Source organism: Sapajus apella, unplaced genomic scaffold (assembly GCF_009761245.1).
Source record: "Sapajus apella isolate SASKATOON/1434 unplaced genomic scaffold, GSC_monkey_1.0 scaffold252, whole genome shotgun sequence".
Classification (NCBI taxonomy): Eukaryota; Metazoa; Chordata; class Mammalia; order Primates; family Cebidae; genus Sapajus; species Sapajus apella.
In genome coordinates this window covers 309,661-316,725 of record NW_022437192.1, presented here as the reverse complement: position 1 = coordinate 316,725, position 7,065 = coordinate 309,661, and the positions used below count along the sequence as shown (strand labels likewise).

The window sequence follows — 7,065 nt, the reverse complement described above, 5'->3', positions numbered from 1 at the left end:
TATTTTGTTTTCTTTTTTGGATAAGACCCTATTTATTTAGACTCTATATTTTCAAAAGAGTATGCCTTGATTAACAAAAAGAGGTAGTATTCTGAAAGAGGTGAACTCACTAAATCGAAGTAGACATAAAGATTATGTGGAAATGAAACAAATGTAACATATTAATAACCATGACACTTATTAAAGTATTTTGATATTAATGAATCAGCTTTTTAAATCAGGGTAGTTTATCATTTTAGCTATATGACCACAGCCCGTTCAAGTAGTTTTCCTTTGGTGCTAGAAAGTAATTTTTTTTTCTTAGCAATAACATTTCACATAAGCAAATTTTATTTACAGATGGTAAACATGTAAACAGTAAAAACTCAACTAAATTCTATCTTTACTATGATGGTCACTGATTTAAACCATTAATGAAAATGTTATGTCAGAGATATAAAGAAGAATATATCACCCAGATAGTAACAAGCAATTAATTTCCATTTGATTAATATAATTGGTGATTTTTTTTTTTTGACGGAGTTTCGCTCTTGTTACCCAGGCTGGAGTGCAATGGCACGATCTTGGCTCACCGCAACCTCCGCCTCCTGGGTTCAGGCAATTCTCCTGCCTCAGCCTCCTGAGCAGCTGGGATTACAGGCACGCACCACCATGCCCAGCTAATTTTTTGTATTTTTAGTAGAGACGGGGTTTCACCATGTTGACCAGGATGGTCTCGATCTCTTGACCTGGTGATCCACCCGCCTTGGCCTCCCAAAGTGCTGGGATTACAGGCTTGAGCCACCGCGCCCGGCCCTATAATTGGTGATTTAACACACACATACAATATATACACAGCAGTTTGGAGCAACATATAGGCAAAACACCATAATAATTTATGCACAGTATTTAAGAATGTGGGCCTTGATAACAGAATTCTAACAAGATTTTTTTTGATGTATTAAATATAATTGGACAAAACACAATTAAAAGCAGCAGTGAATACATTTCCTATCCCAATAACTTAAAAAACTTCTTTATGTAAACTTCATACATGTGCATTCTTGCTCTTTCTGTATATTTTACAGTTTTTTTCTTTTAAGATAGTATTTGCCACTCTTTTAAATTTGCTGAATCGTCTAAATGGAGGGGACTGCTTGTGGCATATTAGTCTTCTTCAGCATCATACACCACTTCTGCTACTTCTATCTCTGATACAGAATATTCAGGTTCACTAAAACTTAAGCATGGTTTATTATCAGTTCTAGATTCTTCTTCCAGGACATCGTGATCAACCTCAAGTGCAGAGAACTCCACCTTTAGGATCTGTTCACCTTCTGTTTCTGACACGTCCAGTGATTCTTTAGGCTCTAAAGACATTGTTCTGAATCTTTTCTCTAAAGTGTCTATATGAAGTTGCTTCTCATCAAGCAGTTTCTTTAGTGGTTCCATCTCCTTTTGTTTGTCAAGTAGTTCTTTTTGTAAGCGGTAGTTAGTATCTTCTAAAGTTTCATAAAATGCCCTGCTTTCTTCTAGGCTATCAAATGGACCGGTGGATCATCCAAACAAAGAAATTCTCCCACTGCAAGGCAGTTGGCAATGTCCTTGTGAGCTACTAAGTTTTGAAGAAAAGCTTGCAATCCTAATTGTCTATCTTCTAAGAAGTCGGCATTGTAATTATCTTTAAACCAGCGTTTTGGAGGAAGTGCTAGTTGAAAACCTGGAAACATCTCTTTTAATTTGTCATTAAGCCTGGAGAAGTCAGTGTATCTTCTGAAAACTACCCAGCTTTCTTCTGGGGTTTTCTTTACTAGTATTTTATACACAGTAAATTTAGCTCTTTCTTCCATCACATCATAACCCAGTATAGTAGGTGTAGATGGTCTATCTTCCAAATTCACGGTTTCAGGATTTTGTTCTTCAGTTTCTCTTCCTCTAGTAGAATACTCAATGGAAGAAGCTGCACCTGTAAATTTAGTCCTAATGAGGGAACTGCTACAGACAGATGAAGTATTTTCCATTTGATCAGGAACACTTGTCTGTTTAAAATTACCCATATTTGAGTCTTCTAACTGGCCTTTAGAAGAGTTTGAGCTTGTTGAGGCACTGCCAAAAGAAGAACTTCTTTGATTTCTGTTGTCTGTAAAACTGGAAGCAGTGTTTCCTATGGGCATAGGAACTGGGACATAAGGAGTTGCCATCTTCTTTTGGCTTTTGAACAAGCTTGTACACTGTTGAGTCCAAACACTTAGAGAACAACTAATATACAATCCATTATTTTCTTCTTAGGAATTCACTCAGCCCGCTCCGCGATCCTGAACAAGCGTGCTTCCAGGTGGCGGTTAAACCCGACTCCCCTCAACAGCAGCTTTTCGCCTCTTCCCTCAGCTGCGAGAATCCTCAGGTGACACCCTCACCCCCTCCCCTAAAGCAGCTGCTCCCCGCCTACAGGCAGACAGTCTCTGCCCTGCTGCCAGGCCCAAGATCCCAGCCGTGTGGAAGGAGGGGCCTTATTATTCTTTTAATGTGTGTAGGATCTGTGGTGATAATACATTTTTCATTCCTGGTGCTAGTGATTTTGTCCTCTCCTTTTTTTTTTCTTGTCAATTGAACTAGAGATTTGTCAGTTTAACAAAGAACCAAATTTTGTCTCTGTTTTCTCTGTTGCTGCCTGCTCTCTTGATTTATTTGATTCTTCTCATTTATGATTTCTTTCTTTTTGTTTACTTTGGGTTTATTTTGCTCTTCTTCTGGTTTCCTACAGTGGAATTGATTTTAGGTATTTATTTATTTATTTTAATTTTTTGAGACAGTCTTGCTCTGTCACCCAGGCTGGAGTGCAGTGGAGCAATCTTAGCTCACTGCAACCTCTGCCTCCTGGGTTCAATTCTCCTGCCTCAGCCTCCCAAGTAGCTGGGAGTACAGGTGCCTACCACTACATCCGGCTAATTTTTATATTTTTAACAGAGACAGAGTTTCACCGTGTTGGCCAAGCTGGTCTTGAATTCCTGGCCTCAGGCGATCAGCCTGCCTCAGCCTCCCAAAGTGCTGGGATTACAGGTACAAGCCACCATGGCTCTTTCTTCCTGTCTAATGTAAGCACTTAAAGCCTCATGTTTCCCTCAGAGCAATGCTTGAGCTACATTCCACAAACTTGGATATGTTGTTTTTGTGATGATTCAATTCAAAATATTTTCTTTCCTTGTGATTTTGTCTTTGGCCCTTAATTTACATAGAGAAATGTGGTTTCATTCCATACAGTTGGTGTTTCCAAAATATCTTCTTTGTGTTAATTTCTAATTTAGTATTATCATAGAGAATAGAGAATATACTCTGATGACTTTTACACTGTTGAATTAGTTGAGGCCCGTTTTTCAGCTCAGCATATTGCCCTGGAATTGCACAGTGAATCTACCTTATGCAATTGGTCACCTGTTTACCTGTTTTATATTTTCTGAGGGTTTGTGAGGTTTTCTCCACTTTTCTTTAATCTTATTTTTTTTATTTTATTATTTTATTATTTATTTATTTATTTTTGAGATGGAGTTTCGCTCTTGTTACCCAGACTGGAGTGCAATGGCGCGATCTCGGCTCACCGCAGCCTCCGCCTCCTGGGTTCAGGCAATTCTCCTGCCTCAGCCTCCTGAGTAGCTGGGATTACAGGCACGTGCCACCATGCCCAGCTGATTTTTTGTATTTTTAGTAGAGACGGGGTTTCACCATGTTGACCAGGATGGTCTCGATCTCTTGACCTTGTGATCCACCCGCCTCGGCCTCCCAAAGTGCTGGGATTACAGGTGTGAGCCACCGCGCCCGGCCCACTGTTTTTTATTTTTAGATGAAATAATTTCTATTGGTTTATATTTAAGGACACTGACTGATTCTTTATTCTGCCATCTCAAAACTTCTGTTGACCTCATCCAGAGCACTGTCATTATTTTTTAATTCAGTTTGAGAATTTCCACTTAGTATTTTCTATAGTTTTCATTTCTCTGCTCCAATTACCTATCTATTCACTCTTCAGTAATGATGTCTCCTTCAAATATTTTCTTCATTTCTTTCCATATATTTTTCAAAGCTGTGTTAAAGAGTTTGGTGATAATTTAAGTATCAGGGCTCACTGGGAACACATTTATTTTTAATTTCCCTCCTTATGATAGTCACATATTATTTTCTTTCTTTTTTTCCTATGTCTGATCCTATTTGACAAAGTGGACATTATATGTTTTATTTTAGAAAGTCTGGAATCTACAACAATCTCTCCAAAGATTGCAATTCTCTTCTCAACATGGACAAAGCAGAGAGAAAAAAAAAAAAAAAAAAAAGATTGCAATTCTCCCATCACTGCCACCCCTGCCCCTCAGGGAATGCAGTTAATTTTCCTGGAACTGGTAACTGAAATCTGTTAGCTCTGCAGCTGGCTACAGCTGATGTGTCCGCTCTATTGATATCCAGTTGCTGCATTTTCAGCAGGGGGTCTAGGTGTCTACTCTGCATATTTGTAATTTAGTGGTTGGTTGATACGGTTTGGATATCTGTCCTTGCCAAGTCTCATGTTGAAAGGTAATCCCCAGTGCTGGAGGTGGGTCCTAGTGGGAGCTGCTTGGGTCATGGGGGTAGAAACCTCATGAATGGCTTGGTGCCCTCCCACAGTCAAGAGTAAGTTCTCTTCACTCCATGTTATTATTATTATTATTCCATATAAAAGAGGTTTATTTAGATGTTAGAATCATCTAGTGATTGAACAAGATTGGACATGAACTCACCCAGGCCCAGGGCTGGGCTGCAGAGTCACTGCACTTACATCAGCATGGATTTCACATGCAACGAGGGCGGTCACGGGTTCGATGGCCATTGTGCTTCAAAACTTTTTTCCAACCGAGGGCTGTGACTGCAGTTTTCAGATGTGCTCTGGCCTCCAAGGACGGGGGGCCAGGTGGGGGTTGGTGTCCTCTGTATAAAAAGTGCTGTCCCGGGAGCTTCCCGACGGACACCTTGGGGCATCTGAGTGATTCCCAGGAAGGCAGCTCGGCCTCCTTCAGGCTACCACTGCAGCCGCCGCCGAACATTCTCACCAGCAACCGACCAAAAAGCATCAGAGTCTCTGGGAACCTGGCTATGATGGTAAGAAGCCAGTGTTTTCTAATCTAAGGCTTGTATGCAGAACACAGAAAACTGCAGTTAGGAACACCCTACAAAACTGAACAACAGGATTTTCCAAAAATATTTTTTACATCACTTTAAATAATTTACAAAAAGCTACGAAAATCATATTTACCGGGACGCGTCTGTTAAATAAAAGCATCGTTTCATGTTGGTGTACGTATATACAGGGGTATGTATAACAGACTCCTGCTCCCCTCCCAATAACCACAGACCATCAAACACAGGCATGACACACGCATGACACAGGCATGGCTGCGCCGCTTTCCACAAATGCACGGAACCCAGGACGGAATCCACAGCTCGAGGGCTTAGACCTTCACTACTGAGCTGCCGCCACTGTCCTCCCCAGAGGTGTCGCTGAAGTCACTGGCGTCACTGCCCAAGGCGTCCTGGTCCTGGTCATCCCTATTGATGACCCTTCGCCGATACCTCAGGTACAAAAAGCTGTCCCCCGGGCCGGAGCTCCTCCTATCATGCAAACTCAGCCCCGGCTGCACCTTCCTGCTTGGCCAGGGCCCGCCGTCCTTCTTCATCAGCAGGTGTGGGCTTCCAAAGACAGGGGTGGGCCCAGCCTGGGCCTCCCTGAAGGCCGAGAAGAACTGGCCCTGCAGAGGCAGCCCCAGGTGGGGGCTGAAGAGGCCGACCTGCCTGCCCCCCCCCCCCACCCCAGGAGAAAGTGGAAGAGCTGGGCTGCATGTTTATCTTTGCTAACCGCGGAGGTCTGCGGAAGGTGAGCTCATTCTGGGTGCCCATCAGACCCTGCCGATGCACCACCCTCGCGGCCGGCTCTTGGTGGGATTTCAAGAGGAACTTGGCCGCCGAATTTTCTTTGGGGTCTGGTTTCTTGTCCACTGACCCATCACATTTTTGGGTCTCATGCTGTCTCTTCTCCTTTAGAAACTGTTCTATTTCCGCCCTGATGCTCTGCTCAAAGGAGTCATCGCTGCTCACGCTGACCGGGGAGGCGGAGCCCTGGTCCTGGCTGGATCCCACCTGGCTGCCAGGGCCACAGCCTGAGCCAGGTTTTGGGGGACCCAGGGCAGTCGGGGCACTGCTGTGAGCCGGTTCTGGCTTACATCTACTGCTTCCACCTGAGGCCCTGGAAGGCTGCTGGGCTGTGCCTGGCTGGACTCTGCCGGACCCGGGCTGTGTGGCACCACTCTTTGCCTTCAGGTACTCCTGGAAGGCTTCCTCAATGTCCCGGTCCACGGAATCACCACTGTCTGAATCTAGCACCAATGGGCCAAAGTCCGCAGCTTCCTCCTCCCCCATGGGGGCAACGTCAGCCACAAGACCACAGGCAGCCAAGGCGGGCGGCTCCTTGTGCACGGGGAGGGGGGCGGGGGAGGCTTGGCCGCCGGCCTGGCGTCGTGGCATCCCTCCGCCCTGTGGCCCCTCTGCGTGACGAGCTCATCGCTGGTGCGCCGAGCAGCCCCGTCGCGCTGCAGCGTGGTGATGAGCATCTGCACCCTGGCGCTCACCGCCGCGCTCTCCACGCCCTCGTCAGCCTCCGAGAAGCAGCCGGTGAACCTAAAGCTCCCTGGCAGGCCAAAGCCCTCCCATTTGGACTGGAGAGCAAGCACTGGAGGGGCGTTCATGAGAAACATTCTAGCAGGCGGGGAGGGACGCGCACAGGGGCGACGCTTTATTTCTCTGCCGGCTTCACATCCTCCAAAGGTTGGCAAGCGCTACACATGAGAGAACGTCGGCAAATGCTTCTTTGCAGGTTAAAAAAGATGTCTACAAACCCAGGATCAGCAGCGCGGCATGCGTAGATTCACTCTTGACCCAACCAGCAAGCTCTTGAAATTCTCTGAGTCCAGCTTGACCTGGATGAAGTGGCAGCCAGTGTTCCCACCGCCAGGGTCAGGTCTTCAGCTCTCCACTTACACGCCGAGGCACCCTCACTCTGCTTTTTAA

General features: G+C 45.1%; 1 pseudogene; it reads right to left on the bottom strand.

Moving 5' to 3' along the window:
• Positions 1–809: 809 nt before the first annotated feature.
• Positions 810–2,386, bottom strand: LOC116545263 (annotated as a pseudogene).
• Between the last annotated feature and the right edge of the window lie 4,679 nt (positions 2,387–7,065).